Source organism: Podarcis melisellensis (genome assembly GCF_964234715.1).
Source record: "Podarcis melisellensis genome assembly, chromosome: 1".
NCBI classification, from domain to species: domain Eukaryota; kingdom Metazoa; phylum Chordata; class Lepidosauria; order Squamata; family Lacertidae; genus Podarcis; species Podarcis melisellensis.
Window position 1 is genome coordinate 50,189,295 of NC_138528.1, and position 25,612 is coordinate 50,214,906.

The following is a 25,612-nucleotide window of genomic DNA, read 5'->3' on the forward strand; positions in this document are numbered from 1 at the left end:
ATATCCACTTATTCCCTGTGTTGACCGGAGCACCCTTAGCCTCTAACAACTATATTCCAGTCTACATCTGTATTTGAACTATTTTAATGTGTGTGTTTTTAAATATGTGACTTTTTAAAGTTGTTTCATATATGGAAGTGTTTTTAATAGTTTTATCCTTTTCTTGTTTTCTGGTTGTCACTGTTCTACCTGTTTCATAATTGTATACTGTATTTCACTGTTGTAACCCACTCTGGAACATTATAGCAAAGGGCAAAGTGAGAAATCTGATAAAATAAATTAACAAGAGAAAGACAGTAACACTCTTAGTTCCAACTTACCCAATAAATAATGGACCCCAAGGGGGGAAAGATGAGAATGTTCTAGTTCCTGTCTGACTGAACCTCCAAATACAGAGACCTCCAGGCCTCAAAGTCAACCCTAGACTTGCTTATCATCTGCATTTTAGCTCTGTAAGAAGCCACCTCAAAGCCAGCTGCCTGGACCAATTCTTATAAATAACTGCACAATCCTAAAGGTAAAGGTAAAGGTAAAGGTACCCCTGCCCATACGGGCCAGTCTTGCCAGACTCTGGGGTTGTGCGCCCATCTCACTCAAGAGGCCAGGGGCCAGCGCTGTCCGAAGACACTTCCGGGTCACGTGGCCAGCGTGACATCGCTGCTCTGGCAAGCCAGAGCTGCACACGGAAACGCCGTTTACCTTCCCGCTAGAAAGCGGTCCCTATTTATCTACTTGCACCCGAGGGTGCTTTCGAACTGCTAGGTTGGCAGGCGCTGGGACCGAGCAACGGGAGCGCACCCCGCCACGGGGATTCGAACCGCCGACCTTTCGATCGGCAAGCCCTAGGCGCTGAGGCTTTTACCCACAGCGCCACCCGCGTCCCCACAATCCTACTGGAGGACAAAGCCAGACAGATTGTGGGCCCAGAATCCTGATGGCCAGTGCCGGTGTCACTTCCTGTGTGAAGTAAAGAATGACATTGGAACAGAGTTGGAACAGTGACATTAGACAAAACAAAGCAAAAAAAAAATTTAAGAAGAAGCACCCCAGCATTAATAATATTCTAAAGAAGTGATGTGGGCTTTCCAGAAAATTTTCACCTGGAAAATTTTCCAGAGCAAATTAGGATAATTTGCATTGTGTAATTTGCATTGGGGGGAATTCTGATGCCCTAGATAGTGATCTAAATTAGCGTGTTGACTTCACTTGCATTTAGCAAACGAAGGTAAACACTCTGAAGTTGCCAAGCTTGCTTAATGTTCTATTTTCAAATGTCATCCATTTATTGTGAAATGGAAAATTTTCCATGGGAAAAATTTAGTACTGGAAAATTTTCTGCACATCATTGTTCTAAAAGGAAGAATGCAGAGTAAAGAGCTGGAAGGGGAAGCAGACAAGGGAATGGCCACAGAAATTATAATTACAATCAACTTCATAGCTTTCGACAGGTTTCATCTGCTTCTGTAAGGCAAGGTAAAGGAGCAGTGGCCTCAATAATCGCAAGAATTTCTGGCATGATGGAGACAATGGATACCTGAAACTGAGCAACGAAGACTAGCAAGCAGTGGCACCTGCCAAGATCCAGCATGTGTGAATCCAAGCTAGACTAAAGAGTGCAAATCATAGCAAGCTGGCCACATTATTACTGTAGGTGATTTATGGGCCTGCTACCAGAGCAGGTGAGAGGTCAAAACACATCAGGTGCTTTGTTTCATTTAAGTAAGTCTCTCTTTAGAGCAGGGTGGAGAACCGGCAGTCCTCAGACTAGTTTCATGTGGCCAGCAGGAAGCAAGTTGCTATGCAATCCTGCAATGATACAAACTTCACCCACTTTTGGCTCTGGCTATGACCACCATCAGAGGGACGCAGATGGCGCTGTGGGTTAAACCACAGAGCCTAAGACTTGCCGATCAGAAGGTCGGCGGTTCGAATCCCCGCAACGGGGTGAGCTCCCATTGCTTGGTCCCTGCTCTTGCCAACCTAGCAGTTTGAAAGCACGTCAAAGTGGGAAGGTAAACAGCGTTTCCGTGCGCTGCTCTGGTTCGCCAGAAGCGGCTTAGTCATGCTGGCCACATGACCAGGAAGCTGTTCGCTAGCTCCCTTGGCCAATAAAGCGAGATGAGCGCCGCAACCCTAGAGTCGGCCACGACTGGACCTAATGGTCAGGGGTCCCTTTACCTTTATGACCACCATCAACAGCAGCCCCCCCCCCATATCCTTCATAGGAAAAAAGGACTCCCTAAGGCAAGAAGGTTGCTTTAGAGAGACAAACTACGTGAATGTTTAGGCCCTGTTTCACTGGTGACCATGAGCCAAACCGCACAGCCACTGTTAGATGCTACTCTTATCCCAGCCAGGATCTATTCAAGTCTTCCACTTCCCTTCTCTACAGTGAAACCACTCTGTAGTGTGCGAGCTCGGCCCATGCAGCTTCTTTCAATCTGCATCTCAAAGTAGCCCTCTCAGGGTAAGGCTGCCTCCAGAAACTGATCTTGGCATAGCTGTGCATTTGCTCCATGTGCACATGTTCCACGGAAGGAGCAGTATCCTGAATACCAATGGCTGGAAACTACCAGAGGGGAGAGTGCTGTTGTGCTCATGTCCTGCTTGCAGACTTCCTGCGAGTAGCTGGTAGGCCCCTGTAATCTAACTGAAAATATGGTTAACCATCCCACCCATGAGAAATATGATGGTGTTCACACAAAACACACACATTAGACATTACCTGTGACATCTACTAATTATATCCAGATAGCTTAGTTGGCTAAACACAGGGATCAGCAAACTTTCAGCAGGGGGCCAGTCTACTGTCCCTCAGACCTTGTGGAGGGCCAGACTATATTTGGGAGGGGAGGCCGGAAATGAACAAATTCCTATGCCCCACAAATAACCCAGAGATGCATTTTTAAAGAAAGCACGCCTTCTACTCATGTAAAAACACCAAGCAGGCCCCACAAATAATCTAGATATGCATTGTAAATAAAAAGAGACATTCTACTCATGTAAAAACACGCTGATTCCCAGACCGTCCACGGGCCAGATTTAGAAGGCGGTTGGGCTGGATCCGGCCCCTGGGCCTTAGTTTGCCTACCCATGGGCTAGAGCATGGTGCTGATAAGGCCAAAGTTGCAGACTTGATCCCCATATGGGGCAGCTGCATATTTCTGCATTGCAGGAGGTTGTAGCAGATGATCCTCAGGGCCCTTCCCAACTATACAATTCTATAATTCTATGACTAACACCTGCACCATAGGTTGAGAAATAAAAATTTAAAAATAAACCTTTTAGTGGCTGAGTACCCCCAGCATTTGTGTAGCCCTTTAATCAGATCACATTTAGCAATTCCCTGACTGGATTTTGGAATTTGTCTTACAATGCATGATTATGGTGACAGAAGGAAAAGAGGCCTGGTTAACATCCTCTGAGATTAAGTTTTGGGGGAAGAGCAAACGACACAGCCAGCTCTGACTACTTTGAAGGGGCGTTACTGCATTAGTAATACCCTCTAGCTGGTATTTTGACAATTTAGTTCCATAAATTAAAGAGCTCCATCCTGCCATACTATATGTGAAGATCAGTAATTAGCTGGGAATACTTGTTTTTATGCATTCTGCATCTGATGTGCTTTGACTACTGCTTTCTTTCCAAATAAGCCCTGCTAAATGTATTCTGTTTTGCTGTGAGATCCCGATTCAATTCATACCCAAAGGTTTGCGAGAGTGGGACAACGGCTGCTTTTAAACCTGTCTACCGGCAGTATCCCAAAGGCGAACCTGAAAGCCAAGTATACTTCCCCAGACTATGGGGCAAACTATGCTTTTGGGTGGCGACCCCACACGGTCGGCGGCTAAGCAGCTTAGTGCAGAACCAGGACAGCTCAAGGCAGCAGCCACTAGTGGCAGGAGAAGATGCGATTCAAATAATCCGATTGAGAAAGAACTTTCACATGAAGCAGGCAAGCGAATGGCTTGACACACACTCCCCTCCCTCTACCGTGCTGTGGGCAAAGGGGGCGGGTGATCTGTAAGCTTCGGCACTTGGCAGCCTACACAAAAAGATCAGTCGCTAGATACCGGGATCTCCCCCACCCACTCTTCCTTCAAGATAAGGGCCTCAAACCACCTTGGAGCTGGCTCATGAGTACACTCTAGATAGTAGGCCTCGTGCCATCCTACAAGTGGGCTTCCTAGGTCCAGATAGGATGAAATGTTGACAACATCAGCTAGGGAAGGTGAGGGAGGCCTTTGGTAGTGCCAGGGCCCTGGGAAGTAAATGCGTATCTGGGCTACAGTCGTATTGTCACAAAAATAAAGAAGTTAGCACTAGATATCAAAATCAGCGGGGGCGGGGGAGGAAAGGAGTAGAGGCAAACCTCAAAAGGTGCTGTGAAAATGTTTATTAGAGTAGTGGTGTAACAGCGGCAACATTAATTTCATACCTCCTGCAAAGTTTTTTTTCTTGAGGGTGTACACTCCGAGAGAGAGAGAGAGAGAGAGAGAGAGAGAGAGAGAGAGAAAGAGAAACCTCCCCATGTAGGAAATGTGGAAGTATTATGGCCTCTAATGAAGAGCTTTATGTTAGACTAAAAACCTCATCAAGTGCTGCAAACTTTCTGGCGAACCTCTGTGACAAAACAGCATCCTTTGAGGTTCCCCTCTCTTTTTCTTCCTAAGTTGTCAGCCGTGTACAGCCTCTCACAGCAGCTGAACAAACTTGGTTGTTTGTGGCAACAACTTTTTCTTTGTGTATGTGCTTGGAGGGCAGGGAATGGGCCATTTGCACAGCTGCAGCTCCAAGTTCCACCTGTGTTTCCAGAGCAACAGTGGTAAGTCTTGGGGCTTACAAAAGACAGAAGGTCTTGGATTGGAGAAGCCAGCGTCTTCAGCCAACGCAGAAGACCATATCGGCAGTACCGGTGGACTTGTTTCATTCCACGTTGGCTTGCATCTGTGTGGCATCTTGTGATCAGCTCCATGAGTTACCATAACAGATTCACATCCTCTGTCTGGTATGTAATTAGAGTGACCCGTGTCATTTCCCCCACGCACAAAACTTTCCCCTGAGCTGCACAGATCTTCTGCCTACACAGATTTGTTTTCTTAAAAAACACCCTACCATGAATCGCCTCGTCCTCCCAGTATTTCCTACTCAGTTGCTCATCACGGTGTGTACTGGGGCTGAATATGTACAACCATGAAAGATATAAATCAAAATTTGCCTGACCATAACTCTTTTTTTAGCCACATACTGATGCAGGGACTTCCGCCTACAATTGTTCTGCAATGTAGTTAAGCTGAAGTGGAGAAATTTGTCTGCCCCAAATATGTTTTAATTGTATGGAGTGTGTGCAAGCTGTATAGTGTGCATCTGGGAGATTCATACATGGAAGTTTTGAATCTGCCATACAGAGAATCTCAGCTTTTTTAAATAAAAAAAAAGTTTCTAGTCCACATGACTGTAATGTGATACTCAAAAGTAGTTGGACAGTGACTAGTGAAAAATCAGAGGAGGGCAAATAGGTTGGATTACAGCAATGTGTTATACATGGGGCTGCCTCTGAAGACGGTTAGGAAACTTCAGCTGGTTCAAAATGCAATGGTCAGATTGTTTACTAGAACAAGACGGTTTGAGCATATGACACCAATCCTGGCACAAGCTGCAGATTAGTTTCTGGGCCCAATTCAAAGTGCTGGTGTTGACCTATAAAGACTTACACAGCAAAAGACCTTAATATCTTAAGGACCACCTCTCCCCATACAAACAGCCCTGGACACTGCGCTTGTTACCTGAGGCCCTTCTCTTATGTCCTCCATTCCAGAGAGGTTCAGAGGGTGACAACAAGAAAAAATATCCTTTTCTGTAGTGGCTCCCCGATTGTGGAATGCTCTCCTCAAGAGAGGCTCACCTGGCGCCATCATTACATGTCTTTACATGCCAGGCAAAACCATTCCTCTTTAACCCAGACCTATGGCTGTTAAATAACCTATAGCCTATGAAAGTGTGGAGGAGAGGACTGTTACTATTGAGATTATTTAGCTATTAGGCTGTCTATCACTATGCTTTTTACTATGGTTTTATTTTTTAATCATTAATTTTCTGTAATGTGTTTCTAATGTTGTACACTGCCCCGAGATCCTTTGATAAAGGGTGGTATACAAACTGAGTAACTAAAAATAAATAACATAACATAACGCACAGATACTACATGGACGGGAAGTCCACTTCAGTCCAAGTGCCTACCAGTCGTACACTCCTAGCACAAGCCTGCTCTGAACCTTTGAAGACTGCCATTGCGAAACCACTGGAAAGGAAAGGAAAAAAGAAGTGGCTGTCTAGATTGTTCTCTCCAACCCCTGGAGAGGGCCTCAGAACAGCATTTATTGGAATACACCCACGTCCAGGTCTGTGACCATATTTGTATCATGACTAAAGCTTGCCATTAGCTGGCACTGCCAGGAATAGCTTAAGAAGAAGTGCATTAAGAGCTCAGCAGTGACCATTAGCAATGGCAGGAGATGGTCTGCAGGGCATCCAGAAAGCATTTCAAAATGCTTGCAAGAGCAAGAAAGAGCAGGTGTGAATGTAAGCACATGTAAGGGGAGGCAGGGTTAGAGCTGGAATGCCTGATTGATTCCAAACACACACACACACACACACACACACACACACACACACACACAGTTCCTTTAGCAATGGTTAGGGGGTTGAAAGTATTGCTGCCTGAACAACAGAAATCAGCCTCCTCTGGTGTTTGGAAAACGTTCAGTCTGTTAGACCATCTGGTAAGTCCTTTGGGACAAGAAATGTGTTTTTTGCTGCCGCCTACAAACTGTAGCAGATACATCAACCCAAGGACATGTGCAAAACAAAGGCAGGCTCTCTGAAAATGGAAGCAGATAATGAATAAAAAGATAGCTGATGTCATTCACTACATGAACCTAAGCCTCTTGGACCGAGAAGATCACCTTGCATACCATGTAGGGCAGCTGTTCCGAGCTTCACAGAAGCAATGGTGGTAGTGGTAGACAACAAATGCCTCAAACAAAAGGAACAATACAGAAAGATTGGAATATAACAAGCAATTATGGGTACAGTCATAAACTAAGGAGAAAAGACTGCCCAAATTATGTAATGAAAACATGATTCAGGCAGAGACCCTTTCTGTATCGTTCTTTGCAAGAAAGTGAGAAAGGAGTCTGACAGTTTTAACAAAGACTTTGGCAGTGGCAGAAGTGAGGGTTGCAGTAAGTGTTCAGCTACAAAAAAAGGGGAAAAACTTGCAAAGACTCAGTTTGGATGCACAGCACTCGTAAGATGAACATATACTAGAGGAGGGGTAGGCAACCTAAGGCCCGGGGGCTGGATGCGGCCCAATCACCTTCTCAATCTGGCCCACGGATGGTCCAGTAATCAGCGTGTTTTTACATGAATAGAATGTGTCCTTTTATTTAAAATGCATCTCTGAGTTATTTGTGGGGCTTGCCTGGTGTTTTTACATATGTAGAATGTGTGCTTTTATTTAAAATGCATCTCTGGGTTATTTGTGGGGCACAGGAATTCGTTCATTTCCCCCCTCCAAAATATAGTCCAGCCCACCACATGGTCTGAGGGACGGTGGACCGGCTCACAGCTGAAAAAGGTTGCTGACCCTTGTACTAGAGTTTTCTAGGGTGCCTGCACTGTAAGAGCACCTGTACAGAATGCAAAGTCACTTTAACCAAACCAAATCAGAGCATTCCACTAAATTTATCCAGGACAGGAAAAGTCGGGGCAGCAGGCTGCTAAAGTAAAATTCTGCCCAAGATGGTCAGGCACAGATTTTCCTGTATTTAATATTTTCCAAAGCACATGAGCCTGATGAAAGGTTCTGTCTTAAAACACAGGAAATAAGACTAAGTCTTCAACCAGCCTGAGGATATTGTAGGAAGCTGGACAAGCCTCTCACACACAGCAGTTAGCAGTTGTGACAGTCCTTTTCTAAAAGGCAAACTGAATTCTGCGCTGGAAACTCTGCATTTAATAGCAACTTGTAACCGATACTTTTACTTAGCAGATATTTTTAATCCAACAAAGTGTGAAAGGAGGACGGTTAACATTACAACACAGCCCACACGTCTGCTTCAGTGCTATATTCAATACAGCTTATGCTCTCCCATCAGCATGCCATATATTTTCCTTTATTGGGCAAAAAGTAAGACTTGCTGTGTGGCTTTTGTTCTACCACCCTGCCTTACTATCAGCATGAGCCCCAAAATAATTCTCTGAGTAATTTTTCCCAGTTCACCAAAAGGCCTATATAGGATTATTATTTTTATCATTTTTGCCCTCTGGAAATAAACACAAGGTATATGCATGCATGTGAAGACGGGGATAATTATGCATTTTTCATATTCACTAAGCATGCAGCAAAATGGTGGGCACAGATGGATGAATGGCAGACAGGCACTCTCCAATGGCCCAGTCACCATTTGGCATCCATCTTGCCGTATGTTCCACAGACATACATGTTCCCAAAGTCCAGCCCTCTGTTGAGATCTCAGGAAACTCTGAACATGGAAAAGCTTTAGAAGCCACAGAAAACCAGTGATGCTACAGCAGAGTCCATCAACGTGGTGCCCGCCAGATGTTGGAAGCTGAGGTACTGTTTAGGGGTTTTTGCTTTCGGTTGTTGCTGTTTATATTTTGTATCTTTATTTTGTATTATGATTTATGTGGAAATTGCTAAATTTGGCTGTGTTCTTTTTGATGTTTTGTTTATTGTTTATGACTACTTTTTATGTTTGTAGTTATGTCATTTTTATATGTTGTAAACAGACTTGAGCGTGGTCTTAACTTTGGAAAGGCAGCATAAAAATAAAATGATGAATGGATGGATGGATTGGTGTTGCACTCCAGTGTCCATTAGCCCCAGACAGCATAATCCTTGGCCAAAGATGATGGGAGCTTTAGTCCAGCAGCTCCCTGCTTTATGACAACCCCATGAAACTTCCTCACCACACACAAAAATTATACAACTACAGTGGTACCTCGGGTTACATACGCTTCAGGTTACATACGCTACAGGTTACACACTCTGCTAACCCAGAAATAGTGCTTCAGGTTAAGAACTTTGCTTCAGGATAAGAACAGAAATTGGGCTCCGGCGCGGCGGCAGCAGGAGGCCCCATTAGCTAAAGTGGTGCTTCAGGTTAAGAACAGTTTCAGGTTAAAAACGGACCTCCAGAACGAATTAAGTACTTAACCTGAGGTACCACTGTACAATACACATTGTTGTTGTTGTTATTATTATTATTATTATTATTATTATTATTATTATTATATTATTATTATTATTATTATTATTATTATTATTATTATTATATTGTAGAGGACCATCTTGCACTAAGGAATAAATTACACCACATTACCATACAAAATCCATCAATGGAATTATAGACAACCACAAAAGTGGTTTGATCCCATCTCCAAAGCCTTATTTGGTTACTTAAAAAGCTTTCATCTCATTGGCAAGCTACCACATACTACTGGTACAAGTTTACCGGTACGTGACATACATACACAATTACACCCCAGGGGACAAAGTCATATAAACAGCCCAGAATCATTTCATATTTTAGTGGGGATCAGGAGCAGTTGAATCATATAAGGTAACCATCTGAGGCAGTGCCCTTCATCCATGGTTGATCTATCACATTCAAAGCAACAACCTTCAGGAAGGGAAGGACTCCACTTCATTATCAGAGTGGAGAGGCGTGGGTTTGACTTGTGTCAGCTCAGGGGGTCACCTGGGAACACAAAGAGAAACTGGAGCTCCAAAAGAGTTGAGCTGAAGGCTAAATATAGAAGGCTCACCATATCTAGTTGAGAAACCGTCTCATTGTGTGTCATGAACAAAAGCAAAGAGAAAACCCACACATAAAACTCCTCCCTTCTATGTCACCCCTACTGCTAATAGTTTTCTCTGCTCAACCTTCCACAACAGGGCATTCGGAGGGTTCGTTGTGTTCCACAATTCTACCCAAGAACAGAGTTTGTTACTGGGTGTAGCTTTCAGCAGGCTGAAAATTCCTGCTTTCTCGCTCTTGTTCTCTCTGTCACACATGCACACTTTGAATTTTGGGATGATACGTTCCAACCAATATGATGCAATTCTCTCTCTTTCTCTCTCTCTCTCTCTCTCTCACTCACACACACACACACACACACAGAGAGAGAGAGAGAGAGAGAGAGAGAGAGAGAGAGAGAGAGAGAGAGTGTTAGTTAGTTAGTTCCTGGTCTCCTCTTTGGGTTCTATAACCCACAGCCTTCAAAATTTCCCTTGCTTGTTCATGCCACTCCACTAATGCCAACAGCACTCTACACCTAGATTTTGTGGGTTATCAGCAAGCAAGGTACTTGCATTCACACACAAATCTCTTGTGTACCAAAAAACAAACAAACACGTACAGCAGGGAAGCCAACACAATGGCCTCCAGAAGATGCTATACTACAGCTCATCCCCAACCACTAACCCTGCTGGCTGGGACTGATGGGAGCTGGAGGGTACCACTTTGTCTACCCCCTGTACAGAATGCACTTTTCTCATTACTGAAGAACTGCAGCTAATCCAATGACCCCCTTTGCTCCCACCCACCCACTCAAAATTAAGGATCTAAACCCCAGACCATATGGCATGTCAGTAACGCAGGTCTAAGCCTCAATACTTCTGTTATTAGAAATTAAGCAGTACTTCCATATCCTTTGCCAGCATAATTTGTAAGCTCTTTATAATCAAAGAGTGACATCCTCCTCCATAAAAATCCCCACCCCAGCAAGTTCTCTATTTGTCACCCCCACTTAGGACTAAATTGTACCAAGGCTAAGTCCAAGTATCTCTTTTTAAGATCAGTGCTGAACCCAAACAAAACAAAACAAAACAAAACAAAACAAAACAAATAAATAAATTCCTTCCAGTAGCACCTTAGAGACCAACTGTTAGTTATTGGCATGAGCTTTCGTGTGCATGAACACTTCTTCAAATACACTGAAACAGAACTCACCAGACCCTTATACAGTGGTACCTCGGGTTAAGTACTTAATTCGTTCCGGAGGTCCATTTAGTTCAGCTGTTTGCCTAAAAAGGCAGTATTGCCCACCCAGTCTACCATGTGCCACAAGTAGAAAAGCAGTGCACCCCAAGAGGTTACTGCTGGGAATCAAGTCCATATGATTCATTAGCCATGGCAACCCGGTCTCATGCAAGTGTCAAGGCACAGATAGCTTGGGGCCCATTGTGGTTTGCCCTCTCTCAACACGGCTCAACATTAGGACATGAAAGTACAAGGGTGTGGCAGCTGAGGCTCACAACGTCTTGCCTGGGCACCAGTTCAGACAGTAAGCTAAGCTATGTTCCCTTCTGGGATGTGTTTCTTCTCAGACATCACTCAAAGTACAAGCAAGATCAAATCCGCAGGCACCATATGATATATGAAAACATGACTCTACTGGAAAGCCTCTTGCCATGGAGCAGGTCAGGCCTCAAATTCAGTAGGGCAGAAAGAACAAAACAGGCAAACAGCTCTGCACATGAAGAACTGCTCCCTTCCCTCCACAAGAAACTAAGAATTAAAAAGCCGTCTAAAGGGAGCACTTGCAGGTTTCCTTGCAGGCTTGAGACAAGCCTGGTTAAGACTTGCAGGTTGGCAATACTATACAGCACTGCACCCCCCCCCCATACATGAAAACAAATTTTAAAACACACAGGCACTGCTGGAATTTCCTCCTTCTCCCACTGTTGCAGACTCTTGCTTACAGCTTCAATTTCATTTGACCAATCACAAACAGAACCGTTAGTGCAAAACTACATATGATGTTAAGATGGATGTGCTAAAAATTGTACTAACGTGCCTGCTTCTATTTTGAAGCAGCAGCAGCTATGGGTCTCCAATCCAGATCACACTTGTTTCCTGCTGAAAATCACCCCCTACACGATCGCTATCCCCCCCCCCCAAGGTACTGTTTGAAATAAACACTACATCTAGGGCAGAAAGCAATGAAGGAGCCATTTTCAGCAGAGAACTTTTGCAGGGCCCTGAGTCAGATTTAGAGAACTTTCTGGATCAGGGCCCTCTGGCATCCTTTTCCACGAAATAAAAGCAGGGAGGTTAAAGCACACTTGTTTAAGCACATAACTACTGCTGCATATAGCTTGGCTCTTACGAGTTAGGGATGTCATCTAGGAGCCAGTGTGGTGTAGTGGTTAAAGTCCTGGACTAGGAACTGGGAGACCAGGGTTCTAACCCCACCCCCTCTGCCATGAAGCTCACTGGGTGACGTTAGGCCAGTCACTGCCTCTCAGCCTAACCTACATCCCAGGGCTGTTGTTGGGATTGAAGGAAGAGAGGGAGAATCACGTATGCCACCTTTAGCTCTTTGGAGGAAAAAGTGGGACATAAATGCAATAAATAAACAATACTTCTGTTCATATTCCCCCAAAACATTCAGAAGGTTGTTTTGGTTTTTGCATCCTCTCGAAACGGGTAGGGTTAGGGAAGCTTTTCCTGTGACCTTTGATGAACTAGTGATTATCGCCAAGAACTCACAGGTCTTGTTCTTTTCTAGTGAAACCCTTACTTGGTGATAATGACCACTGGATGCAGTAAATGCAGTAGTGGTAGGCTGCAGCAGCAATACGGAGACTAGAAAGGAAAGCCTAAGTAATGTTTTTATTTCATTTGTATTTTTGCCTTTCACCCCAAAGTACCACTTTAGCATGATACCAAGTTTTCAGGGTAGGTAGAACTGAGAAACATGTCCATTGTCACTTCCTAAGCTTTATATGGCTGAACCTAGGCTTCCCACATCCTCTAGAATGCAACACTCTGGTCACACTGGGGGTGAGAAACTAGCTACACTATGTTCTATATTTTTCTTCCACACACAAAAATAGAGTATTGACATTCAAACTATGCTGTACACTTGAGAGGTAAGAGCTTCACTTCACAGCAGAACTACAGATGCAGACTTTCCCTTCCTATTCATCTCCTGTTAGGAATTTTAGAGTATTCCCAGCATCTGCCCTATTACTGCTGGGTGTCATCTTCACTGCCAGGTCTAGAATTTAGAAGAAAATGAAAATAGCGCACTGTCCCCCATCTCAATTCCCCTGTTGCTACCTTCCTCCAGAAACCCCCACCCCAAGCATACCTCCAAGACAAGAACAAAACTCAAAAGGCAATTAGTGCTCACCACCTGCCACTCATCAGCCCAATTAGAAGAATTACCAAGCTACAACCCGGATGCATGTACCATGCACTTCCCTCAATCAGCACTGCAGCCAATTATTCTACACTTCCCTTAAGACAATTACAAGGTACAGAAATAGGCCTGTTGTCAAAATGCAGGAGCCCAACCTACAGCAGCTCTGGGTTCAGAGGAAGTTGCCGCTTCCTCTTCCACAACCTCACACCCACATCACACTCAGATTATGAGCAACTGTTTTCCCAGGACAGAGTGTTGTGGATGCCACATTTGTGGTGATATCACAGCCCTGGAATATCAGAACAAGCTACCTTCCCATTGTTTCTCCCACCACTTCTTATCAGAACAGAGGGTTTCTGGTGTCAGTAATTGAAGACAGGGTAATGAATGAAAGCTGAAAACAGGCTCTCCCTCAGTTACTTTTCACCACTGCTCCATCCCAGCTAATAGGCCCTTGTTGATATGACCCATCACAGAAATCCTTTTTGCCCACAGCACTTGGAGAGAGGGCTGAAGCAAGTGATGAAGTGCCATGGCTGCCCTGCAAATACATGCCAATTAAACAGCGGCAAGATTCTGAACAGACATTAGAAATGTCATTTATATATCACATGCCAGGATAGCTGTGGGGCTTAAACGATGAACCAATCTCTCCAACGAGAGATTGTCCTTAATATGTCAGTAAAACAGCTTGTGCTATCCTAATCACCCCAGTTTGCGAAATTATTTTGAGCAAGTCTCAACTCTATGCATGCTAGAACAGAGAAATTAACCCATCTCCCTAATTTGCAGATAATTGCATGTGTTGGGCTATGCCCAGAGATCTAATCCGGGCCAAAAAAGACAAGATGCCAGAGAATATCCTGGCAAGCACATTTTCGGGGTTAGGAAGTTTTTGTCTCTTAAGATGACAGCACATAAGCATGGATTTACTTCCACTGTAGAGCAGGGTTAAGGAACCTTGTGGCTTTCCAGATGTCGGACTCAAACTCCTGCATCACCCCAGGCCAGCATGGTCAATAACCAGGGATGCCAGGAGTTGTACTCCAGACACACCCTGAGGGTCGTAGGTTCGCCATCCCTGCTACAAAGCATCCCACCTTGATTGAAAAGCAAAAGAACAAGGTATTCTAAAGTACTGTCAGGCAACACTGACTGACTGAAGGGAGGGGGGGAATAAAAAACTGCACAAACTCCTGTGCACCAAAGCCAATGGAAAGTTTTCTTAAGCCAGATCAGCCGAGCCTAGCTTTCAGCAGGCATGCCTGAGGGATGCAGAGCTCCCATTCAATCACAAAACTGTGTGGGTTGATGGAGCTTACCTGGTGAAAGCATGGCCCACAACACTTATGCTGTGGAACAGCAATAACAAGCAAAACTCATCTTCAATAATGGCAGGAAGGGGGAATGTTTATTATGTATCATCAAATGCTATATAGAAGTAGTTTTCCCTTCTCACCAGGAAAGCCCTGAATGTTAAGGACACTGTGCTACTCTAAGGTGTAGGCTCCTGAGTGCAATTTGGCACTCACTGATTTGGCCTCCAAGTGACCAGATATGGGACCCCATTCTGAATGCAGTTAAGTTCTGAGTGAAGACTCAGCAGCCACAACACTCCACTACTCCAGTGTAGTCCTTCAGCTGTGGAGAAATCTAGCAACATGCTATGGCTGCTCTCAATTCCTCTCTCCCATCAGAAGAAAGGATGCGATCGATGTACTTAGGCTTTCATCCTTTTCTGTTCCCATATTAAGATCAGGAGAAAAAGAGCACAAAAAGCAGCTGCCACCAGGTTATATTGCTCATTCCTGCCAAGTGGGCACATTCATTGATGGGGGTGACTTTACTGTTGCAGCAGCATCCAACTTTTTTTGGGGGGGGGTCCTATTGTGAGGCAGGAGTTGTGCAGTAAGCATACAACGCTAACCCAGTTCTTTTTTTTTTTAAGACCCCAAGCAGCCTTAACCCCCCCCCAAATATGTATATAATTTTTTCTGAAGGCATTTAGTTTTCACATCAGAAGCAGCATGTTAAGGTTGTATGTTTGTAAAAGACAACATTTTATTAGATTTACTTGCAATGATGTTTTGGCTTTCTTTTGGTGTGGCCCAAGAATCTCTGCTGGGGTCCACTGTAATTCATGCACACAGTGTGCACTGATACAACACATCTTGTAATTCATACCTGCTACATCACACCCATTTATTTCCCATGCTTTGTTGCTTAGAGTCACATTCCAGAAAGTTACATTCCAGAAAGTCAGAACTGGAAATTTGAGAACACTACTGCTACAATAATGCTACAATATTCAAGCTTCATGTAAGACACCACAAAAGATCCAATAAAACTTTATTTGGAAGTGGGGTATAAAATTAATATATATGTGTGAAAAGGAGAGAGAGAGAAACCAGATGCACAAATGCAGCTCCTCAGTACCCGTTCAAGACACCATGTTGCATATTTTCTGGCATCACCCCCCCTATCATAATACATAATACAGACAACTTCATATACTGTACCGTATTTTTCGCTCTATAGGACGTACCATAGGACGCTCTATAGGACGTACCTTGTTTTAGAGGGGGGAGAACAAGAAAAAAAAAATCTCCCCCTCTCTGCTCAGCGCCCCTTCAGTGAAACGGCAGAAGAAACAGAGCCCCTTCCATTTCTCCTCCTGCTTTGCTGAAGGCGCTCTGCACAGCTCTCCCTCTGCTGAAGTTGGGAGAGTCTTGCTCTCCCAGCTTCAGCAAAAGGAACCCGAAGCCTTCGGAGCACAGCGCGAGTTCCCGCTGCGCTCCAAAGGCTTCAGCCGGCTATCCCTGAAGCCTGGAGAGCGAGAGGGGTCGCTGCGTACCGACCCCTCTTGCTCTCCAGGCTTCAGCGAAAGCAATGCAAAGCTGAGTGCGGAGGGAGCACTCATACTGCATTTTGGAGGCTTCGTGTTGCTATCGATGAAGCCAAGGAGCCTGCATTCGCTCCATGGGACGCACACACATTTCCCCTTCATTTTTGGAGGGGGAAAAGTGCGTCCTATAGAGCGAAAAATACGGTAATTTGTCAGGAAAGGGGTCTCCATGCACTGTAATTATTTCCTACACCTTGGAAGCACTAGTGAACACACTGTCTTTCACAACTGGATGCTATCAGAAGAGAGCAGTTCTAATTGGCCTCTCTCTTTCCTCTCCTGGTAGCGTCCAATTAGAACTGTTCCCCTCCTCCTTTGCAAGTGTGTTGGCCAACCAGAAACAGACAGTGAGGGGAGCACCCTCAAAGATCTGACTATGCTTGGGCTGGGCTGCAACAGTGAGAGCCGTCTGTGGTTGTAACCATCACTTTCTCAGGTTGCTGTGAAGTCTGCTTTGCAATTTTCCCCACTGGATTTATGGAGCTCAAGTGAGTGGAATTCAGCAAGGGATGGGTTGGTAGCAATGCCAATGTTTATGTAGCTCCCCTTCAACATGCGACACATGGGCAACTGACTCAGTGCCCCCACCCTTTAAAAGGGCTGCTGGTGCCATAACTGTTCTGGCTGGCCCCCTGCTGTATCAGTGGAAAGAGTAACAAGCTTGACAAGGAGGGACTATGGAAGCAGGCATGCCACGAATAGGAAAAAATGTATTTGCAAAGCTATGTCTCCCCACCCACCTATGTGGTCTAAGAGTTGCCAGATTCAGTATGGGAGTAGGTCATTATACTTTAAAACAGCTGCACAGAATTTCAGAAAGTGAAGCTTCTCTCATTTTAGTGAGATTATAATGGGTTAAGCTGCTCCCTTCAAAATCTACAGCAAGCGCTGCTGCTGCTAAAAAAAGGCACCTGTCTCCTTCTGCCACAGAGTCTAGCTATCTCCTAAACAATTATTGGTTAATGTTTCTATATTTATATCCCATATTTCCTCCATCAGAGAACCGAAGGTGTACACAAGTGGTTTCAAGACAGTCAAAGTAGTGGTTTCATGTGCTTTCAGATCCATCATGCTGTTAATAGACCACTTTTGTATGGTGGGAGAGGAGTCACTAACTTCCTTCTGGCATTCCAAAATGCGCAGTAGCTTTTCATAGAAAGCAAACACTTCTTCTAACTATCATCATAGCCCAAGGGGGACAAAACTAAAGCAAAGACATTCAGATTTGTGTGGAATTCAGCAAAGGGAGAGGCAAGTGGAAATTCCTAGGGATGTTGGGAATCACCCTGGAGCAAATATGGATTTGCATTTCAGGTAAGGCAGCAAATCTATTGTGTGAGGTAAGACAAGAACCTAGCCAAGTCCCAAGACATACAGTTTCTGGCAGAGATAGCTTTGTATGACTGCCTGGTAGTACACAGCTGCGGCTCCAGAAAAAAATAAATCGAAATAGGATTTAAATACCTTACTGTGGTAATAATAATATCATTATTTGATATTATTAAGGCACACAGGAATCTGCCTTAACCTGACATAGTGTATTGGTCCATCTAGCTCAGGGTTACCCAAGCTCGGGTCTCCAGCTGTTGTTGGACTGCAATTCCCATCATCCCTAGCTAGCCTGACCAGTAGTCAGGGATGATGAGAACTGTAGTCCAAAAACAGCTGGAGCCCCAAATTTGGGAAACCCTGATCTCGTTCAATACTGTCTACATAGACTGGCAGCACCTTTCCAGAATTTCAGACAGCAGCTCTTTGATAAAGAAGGTAATGACCAAAGAAGGAATAAGACATACCACAAAACTGTCCTGTCACCATCTCATATCTGGCCTAGCTGTCTCTTCTGACAACTTGCCTGAAGCAAGATTGGTCCCTGACCAAACATGTATACTGCACAGTATATGGAAAGGTGGTGCCACAGTTGTCTGCACTTCCTGAACTTGTCATTGCATGAACTTGCGGTGTTGCCTTTGCTCAGAGGTTGAGTGAGTAGAGCAGCCCCTTGCAAGTAAACACTTAAAACCCAGTGAGTTTACACGTCGGTGCTCAGCAAAGGTAAACAGGTCAGAAAATCTAGGGATGGTCAGTATGTGAGAGGTGGAATTGGAGACATGTGGAGACAGGGGGAAAGGCAGACAGTGCATGGATGTGTTCTGCCCCTGGAATGTATTCATGTCTGAATCTTCTTCATATAATTCAAGTCTTGAATTGCTCAAAAATGTCACTTGGAATGCTCCAAACCTGCCTCATGTGCCCCTGTCTGTCCACCCCAACAATACACTTTAAAATGTCCCTGAAAAGTCCTCGAGACAAAAGTGGTAAAATTTACCAGTAGCCTATTAGTGCTGCAGCCTGCTGGTTCTAGTACCAGCCCACTCATTCGTATGGGCCTACAAAATCTATAACCATCATAAAGGTAAAGGTAAAGGGACCCCTGACCATTAGGTCCAGTCACGAATGACTCTGGGGTTGCGGTGCTCATCTCACTTTACTGGCTGAGGGAGCCAGCGTACAGCTTCCGGGTCATGTGGCCAGCATGATTAAGCCGCTTCTGGCAAACCAGAGCAGCGCACGGAAACGCCGTTTACCATCCCGACAGAGTGGTACCTATTTATCTACTTGCACTCTGACATGCTTTCGAACTGCTAGGTTGGCAGAAACAGGGACTGAGCAACGGGAGCTCACCCCATTGCGGGCATTCGAACTGCCGACCTTCCGATCGGCAAGCCCTAGGCTCTCTGGTTTAGACCACAGCACCACCCGCATCCCATAACCATCATACATACCTAATATTTAACCCAAATGGTCTGTGACCAGAGTGATTGCTGGTGGAAAAGCTTGCAGCTGGGAACAGCTACTGTCTAATACTCACCAACTCACCAATCTTCATGTCAGCAGCCATTCCAAAATGCAAACGTAAACCATGTGTAAACTACCTCAGATGTGCTCTCCTTTTATGGCTTTCACACCCAGCTCCTCTACCCCCCTCCCTCCAGTAAATGAAACAGCATACCTAAGTTTTCCCCTATATGTCAAATCACACAAGTATGTATAGCTAGCTGCCACACTTAGCACATCAATGAAGCCTCCGGGTGCCTTGTTTATGCCCCTTGCTCGTCATCTTCCCAACACAGTGATCCTGGTAAAAGCAGACACTGCTAGAAAGGGGAAAGCACATGCAAGTGCTGAAGGAAACCCATATGGACCTGCACCAATTCCATCACACTCTGTTCCAGAGTTTGGGGGGGAGGAATTAGGACAGTCAACCAATTAAGGAATTTAATTAGTCTGCTGCCTTTTAGCTAAGTACATTTGAATATAGGGATTTTGAGATCCTGAAGGAAGTATGACATAGCTTGCAATTTAATAAAGCTATCACTCACTGTTTTAAAAAGAAAAATCAAAGGTGACCTTTCCTTCCTTTTCATTTCCTATTATAGTAACACATCAGAACTGAAATAGCCTACAAATTAACAAGTGGGCCCTAAATTCAAAGCTCCAATTAAAACTAGACCTCCTCAGTCAGCCAACTAAAACTTAATTTTAATTATCACAGCTGATTGTCGAAAAGAAGAAGGAATGAGGTTTCCTGCTAAGAGTTGTGGAATTATGAAAATGAGCAGGCTGCATTTGAAAAGCTTGTTACCAGAAGTTGGCAAAACTTCTATAACACTTTCATGTTTCATAATTCTGAGACTCATCTCAGGATTTTAAGAGGGTGAATTATGTAGTTCGACTTAAAAAAAACAACACAAAAAAAACCCTTATGGACACATCTTATTAAAACCAAGGACTGGATGATTCATGTGGCAAAGCAGGGTAAGTTTCCAACCAAGAGGCCAACATCCCACCACATCTGTTCAGAATATATGGAAGGAAATCAACAAATACGTGGGTTCCTTTTGGCTAATGATCAGCACCAAGGATCACCTAGGGAATGAAGTATATTGCCTCTCCTACTTACTACAGTTTTTTAAGAAAGCAATTGTCCTCCATACTGGCACAAAGTGATAACACACATTCTCCCTTTCCCAAATTTTCTTTTCTGTGTAGACCCTTCTCCCTCATAGGAGTTTATAGAGTCTCCATATGCTATTAGGGGTGGTATTCTAGAAGAAGTCAGACAGACATGCTGAACGACAGCTGTCACCATAATGCAAACAGAAACTTGTTGCTTTCACCCTCTAGCTCACATCCTGCCTGAGAGTCACGTGTAAACTAGAATGGTTTTAACACTCCCTTTAACAAAAGGGACTCCAATGAGATGAAAGAGCAAAGGTAGACCAGCATGGCTGGAGGGTGCGCTTCTCTGAAGTTAGCCTTGGGTGGGAAGTTGCTGCATGCATGCAGCAGGGTCTGCTCGTGCAAAGGGACCTCTGCACCTCTCTACCCCCTGGGCCCCCTAAATCTTATCTAGAGGGTTGGGGAACCCCCAGAACAGATTTAGGGAACATAAGAGAGGTCACAAGAGGAAGAGTCTCATTGTGTGAGCAGATCTTATTTCCCATGCACACTCAGTACTATGTTAATTCCACCCTTAGATAGCAGACACTGGAAATTAATAATTATTCTGACGGGGGGGGAAGCTCCTCCGAATAACATAATGGGGGTCAGCACAGCACCATGCCAGAAAGCTCTAGTAAGAAATTAGCACATCACGCCCCCAAATAAGGCAAAAAGTAATCCACCTCTCAAGCACTTTTCAGGAAAGTCTGCAGAGCAGTCAAGAACAACCAAACCTGGCCCTGCACTTGGTATGTTCTTTCTGATGACTGAGGAACTGACTTCACAGAACTTTGCTCACGAAAAAGGCACATTCATCTCATTAGAAGGACAAGACCAGAGTTATTAAAATCTGAGTAATGTATGTGCTTTGATATGTAGAACAAGGGGAAAAAATTAAGTGGTCCACTGAGACTGCCTGCAATTTTCAAGCAGTCTGCAGGGGATTGGAGGGGAGGGTTCAGAATCACTGTTCTAGAGGAAAGCAGGGATCAAATTTATCAAGGAGGAAAGCAGCAATTATCCTTTCCATCCCTCAAGGACTACAATGATGTTTCGGGTTTAATCTGGAGAGAAAGAAAAATCAGCTGCAAACCAAATCCGCCAAATGCAGCTTTTAATAGATGGTTCCAGACATCCCTTTATTCACCTTGTATTCGGGGATAAAATGCAGCCAAGTCATCCACAGATTTATTTTATTTCAAAAGTGAGAGTAAAGGGCCAATTTAACTGCTTTACAGGTAAATATACCACATCCTGCCCCTCATGACTACATAGTTCTCAACCAGCATGGAGTCAAATGAAGGCGACACACATAATATCCTCTCAGCATCCTTCACTAGTGACCTCTAAGTGATCAAGGGACCACATGTCTGTCTAATTCTAGAGCTGAGGAAACCCTAGGGACAGATTTGTTGGGGCACAGTGGGAGGCCTGTCAGGACCAGGTGCATAATTTGACCTAGAAATGAGAAAGCACAGGCCACATTAGCACAAGGACACACTTTTGCCTCGGCCTCCCACCAAATAGATTTTTAACCTCTTGCATATATGCCGATTTTTTCACATAGATGTCACAACGGCAACTTCACTAAAGCTTGCTATTTAAACATGGGCTAATACGGTTACGCACAAAAGTTGGCCAACAGCCACTATGACTTTTAGAGAGCCCAGTCATTTGCCATAACACATTGTCGACAGCTTAATCAGATACCAGGGCACTGTCTTCTGGGGTTCTAATTACATCCCTTGAAGCTGAAATTACAGCCTGCTTCCCATCTATACCAATAGCTTCCCACACAGAGGTCCTCCATCAGCGCAGTGAGACGGCACTTGTGCAGCATAACAACGAGGTGTCAGACCAGCTTCTGCTTGCTTTCCATACACAGAGTACTATTCCTAGGAGCATCTGACAAAGTAGTATGTTCCACAGCTACCTGTCTGTAGGAAAGAGCCAACTCTTGGGAGCATTTCTTCAACCTTCTAAATAAAAAATAATGTGGGCTGGAAGGAAAAGGTGTCTGAGAATGCTTTGCAGGTTTTTTAAGTGGAAAAAAAAGATTGAAATTTATAATATTAAAGGGAAACCTTGCCATTGCCATAAAGAATGATATTCAGTTCTTTGAAATGGGTATCACTTCCCTTAGCAGCTAGAAGGATCCATCAGCAGGATTTTATCTATATTTTGAGTCTGCTGGCTGTATTTCTTTCACCTGGAAGTCAACACCTCACCACTCTGCCAAACCAATTCACACTTTATCAAGCACTGATGTTTTTGCCACCTCCACAGGGAAAGTAACCAGAGAGATGCATCCAAGTTCAGCTCTTCCAAAATGTGATGCCAAGACTAGCATCTCCAATTCACACTTTACAGGCAGTTCAGTTGTGTCTCCTGTACCTGTGAATTGAATTTAAGTGCTATATAACCCCAAATGCTTAAAACCAGAAGCCTACAAAATTCCAGCTTTGAAGAGTGATTGCTCCCAAGCAATCAATTAGCATCCAAGTTTTGATCAGATTTAACAGCTTTTAAAAAATAATAATAATTAACGTTTCAGGATCTAGGTATACAAGACCTAATTACTTGCATGCTAATTTGATCATCAAGGATCACAGGGGAAAGACTGGCATTCATTAACAAAGCAGTGCCCCTCGCTAAGACATAAATGGTGTAACTTGAGCTTCAGAGTTACCACAGCCCCAGACAGAAATGCTTCATCAATGCTTCCATTCCTGTTCCAGCAATTACAGGTGCCCTGGTTTTTCTCAGTCATGTAAGATAGGGCAGCTGAACTGCAAGGATAGGAAGGGAGAGTCTGATACTTCTCAAATGAAAAAGAGAAAAAGGAGTATTTCTCTTGAATCTAAGCTCCTCTAAATATTCTACATAAACCCCATCACAGCTGGACCTGTAATTCAGGTTTGGGCAAGGTATGTTTAGTATTATTCCCGAGTCATCCATTCATGCTGGATTTATGTTGTGCTCTGACAAAATATAGACTATACCCACTGAAATATGTTACATACAACCCATCCACACCACTGGTGCAGTTGCTTTCTATAGTAATCTCTGGGCAGAAGGTAGAAAATCAGCAGTGCGTCAAGTTACTGGATACTATGGCTCCAGAAGCAGATCAAGTGGACCCAGATTCTCACACTTGCTCCTAAGAGAGTTTTATCCAGCCTTGTACTTAAACATTCACCTGGTAGTAAGTAGCCTTTATAAGGCTGATTATAAGTGCATGGGTTTACCACTATATTTAATACAGAATAGCTGCTACCATAACCACATGTATCTATTCAGAAAGAGGTGACCAATTAGAACTATTAAAAAAAAAAAATCACAGAGTGAGTATATATATATATATATATATATATATATATATATATATATATATATATATAATATGAAAAATCTATCACAGGGCCTTTATAACCTCAAAATTCACCACCATATAAAAAAGAGGAAAGAATCAGCAAAGAGAGATTTCTGTGGACTTAGGCCCGAATTTCTAACTATCCATGGCAAAGTTCACAAACATTGTGAAACAAAATGAAAGTTTATTCAGGGAAAACATGAATTCATTTATATACAGTGCATTTGGTTGATATGACCATGATAGTCAAAGCAAACTACAAACATACAATGCATTCTAGTTTGGTTATCCATTAATTTAACTTTTAGGGCCATCAACTGCCATATTATGGGAGAATGCCTAGGAATAAAGGCAGGCAGACTACAGATCAGCCCAATTTCAAGTAGGTCACAATAGAACGACCCATCCCTGGGTGTTTGGAGCACCCCCAGCATAGCTGATAATTGTGTGCAATATTAGCCCTTGCTTCTCCTCTTTTTAATTATGTTCATTCTGTGCAAGGGTACCTTGAGAGGCATTCATACTTGGCAAGGGGAATCCCAGAAGCACGTGTACATTGCTGGCCTGCATGTGCAAAACTAGATTCAAGCTGTAGCAAGAAGGAAGGCAACAGTATTTGTGGTCAGCTCAGCCCAGAAAGTGGGGCTTCGGGCAGTGGCAGCAGTAGTAGTGGTGAGGACTTGCTAGCCATTCCCCATCAGCTGCCTACCTGCAATTGGGGTGGCATTAGGGCATTAGATCTGCTGGTCCCTCCAGCTTCTCCCGAAATGGCTTGGTCTGAGACTGGACCAGCAACATAACTGCAGCCAGTGAGCACTTGTCCCAGTGACAACATGGGCCCCATGATAGCAGCCCCCAAAGCAGTGAGGTTCAGCCTTAGCTGGCCTAGTAAGGCCAAATTCCTTTTAAAAATTACTGTCTCCCTGAGAGAGAGAGAGCGCGCAAGCGAGCATTACTCTGTCTTCCCATTCTCTCCAGTGTTTAAAGGAGATAGTGTTTGCATGAATCCATGGCAATATATATGTGACTTGGCTTCCTTTCTTGAGCAAACATTTCTGCATATGTTTTGAGATTTTTGCCATGGATTCCCCAATTGTCTTCAGGACTAGTCTCAGTCTCAGCTTTCTATAAAGTCTTCTAGATAACTCCTCAATAATATATTGCCTATACTTTGTAAAAATCCCATGCACACTAATGGTGTGTGGATGTATGTGTATTTCTATCAGCCCGTGGCTAAGCTCACCTGCTTGAGTTATCTGCTCTGCAGTGCACTTTTAGCTCTTCCTTTCTACTTGTGGCTCTCTTGTAGTCTAGATTATGTTAGCCATCACAAATCTTCCAATCATGGGAATCATTGGTGTCAGGTCACCTGAACTGTACACCAAGGGATTCCTGAACTGTGGTCATGGTGTGTCTGTGGATTTGTGGTTGAAGATGAAAAATGGCACAGCCATCATAATAAATGTTAATTCTGGTTTTAAAATTGTATTTATATCACTTCTTCTATTTCTTAATCACTCAGCATCCAGCACAATGCACCACACTTGCTACAATAGGCAGAAAAATAATTAAGCAGTCCCCCAAGAACCTCAGCAATTTTCAAGTGATCTGTGAGAGGTAGGAAACCATGCTGTACACTAAAGAAAGAGTTTTCTGTGGGTTCACATTCCTATACTGTGTGACTTTTCCAGCTGACAGACTCTGGAAATCTCCAAACCTGAAATCTGCCACTGTTGTCCAAAAAGCAACACAGAGATTACAAAGAGAGTCCCTATGGTATAATGGTTAGAATGACAGATTAGGACCTCAGATGCCAGTGTTAAAATCCCCACTCTGCCATGAAGTTTACTGGGGTGCTTGGGCTAATAGCGCTCTCACTCCCCCTAACCTACCTCACAGGGTTGTTGTGAACATAAAATGGCCAAGAAGAGAACCATGTATTTCACCTTCAGCTCCTTGGAGGAAAGGCAGGATATAAACGTAAACGTTGTGTTTGAATATGAGATCAGTATTTCCAGTTATGTTACACAGGGCCTGAGGGCAAACAGCACATTGGAAAGGACAACCCTAAGAACCATACAAATACAGTA

General features: G+C 43.9%; 1 protein-coding gene across 8 annotated transcripts in view; it reads right to left on the bottom strand.

Moving 5' to 3' along the window:
* Positions 1–25,612, bottom strand: part of DGKZ (diacylglycerol kinase zeta) — a 133,313-nt gene that overhangs the window by 76,680 nt on the left and 31,021 nt on the right. The window lies entirely within an intron of this gene.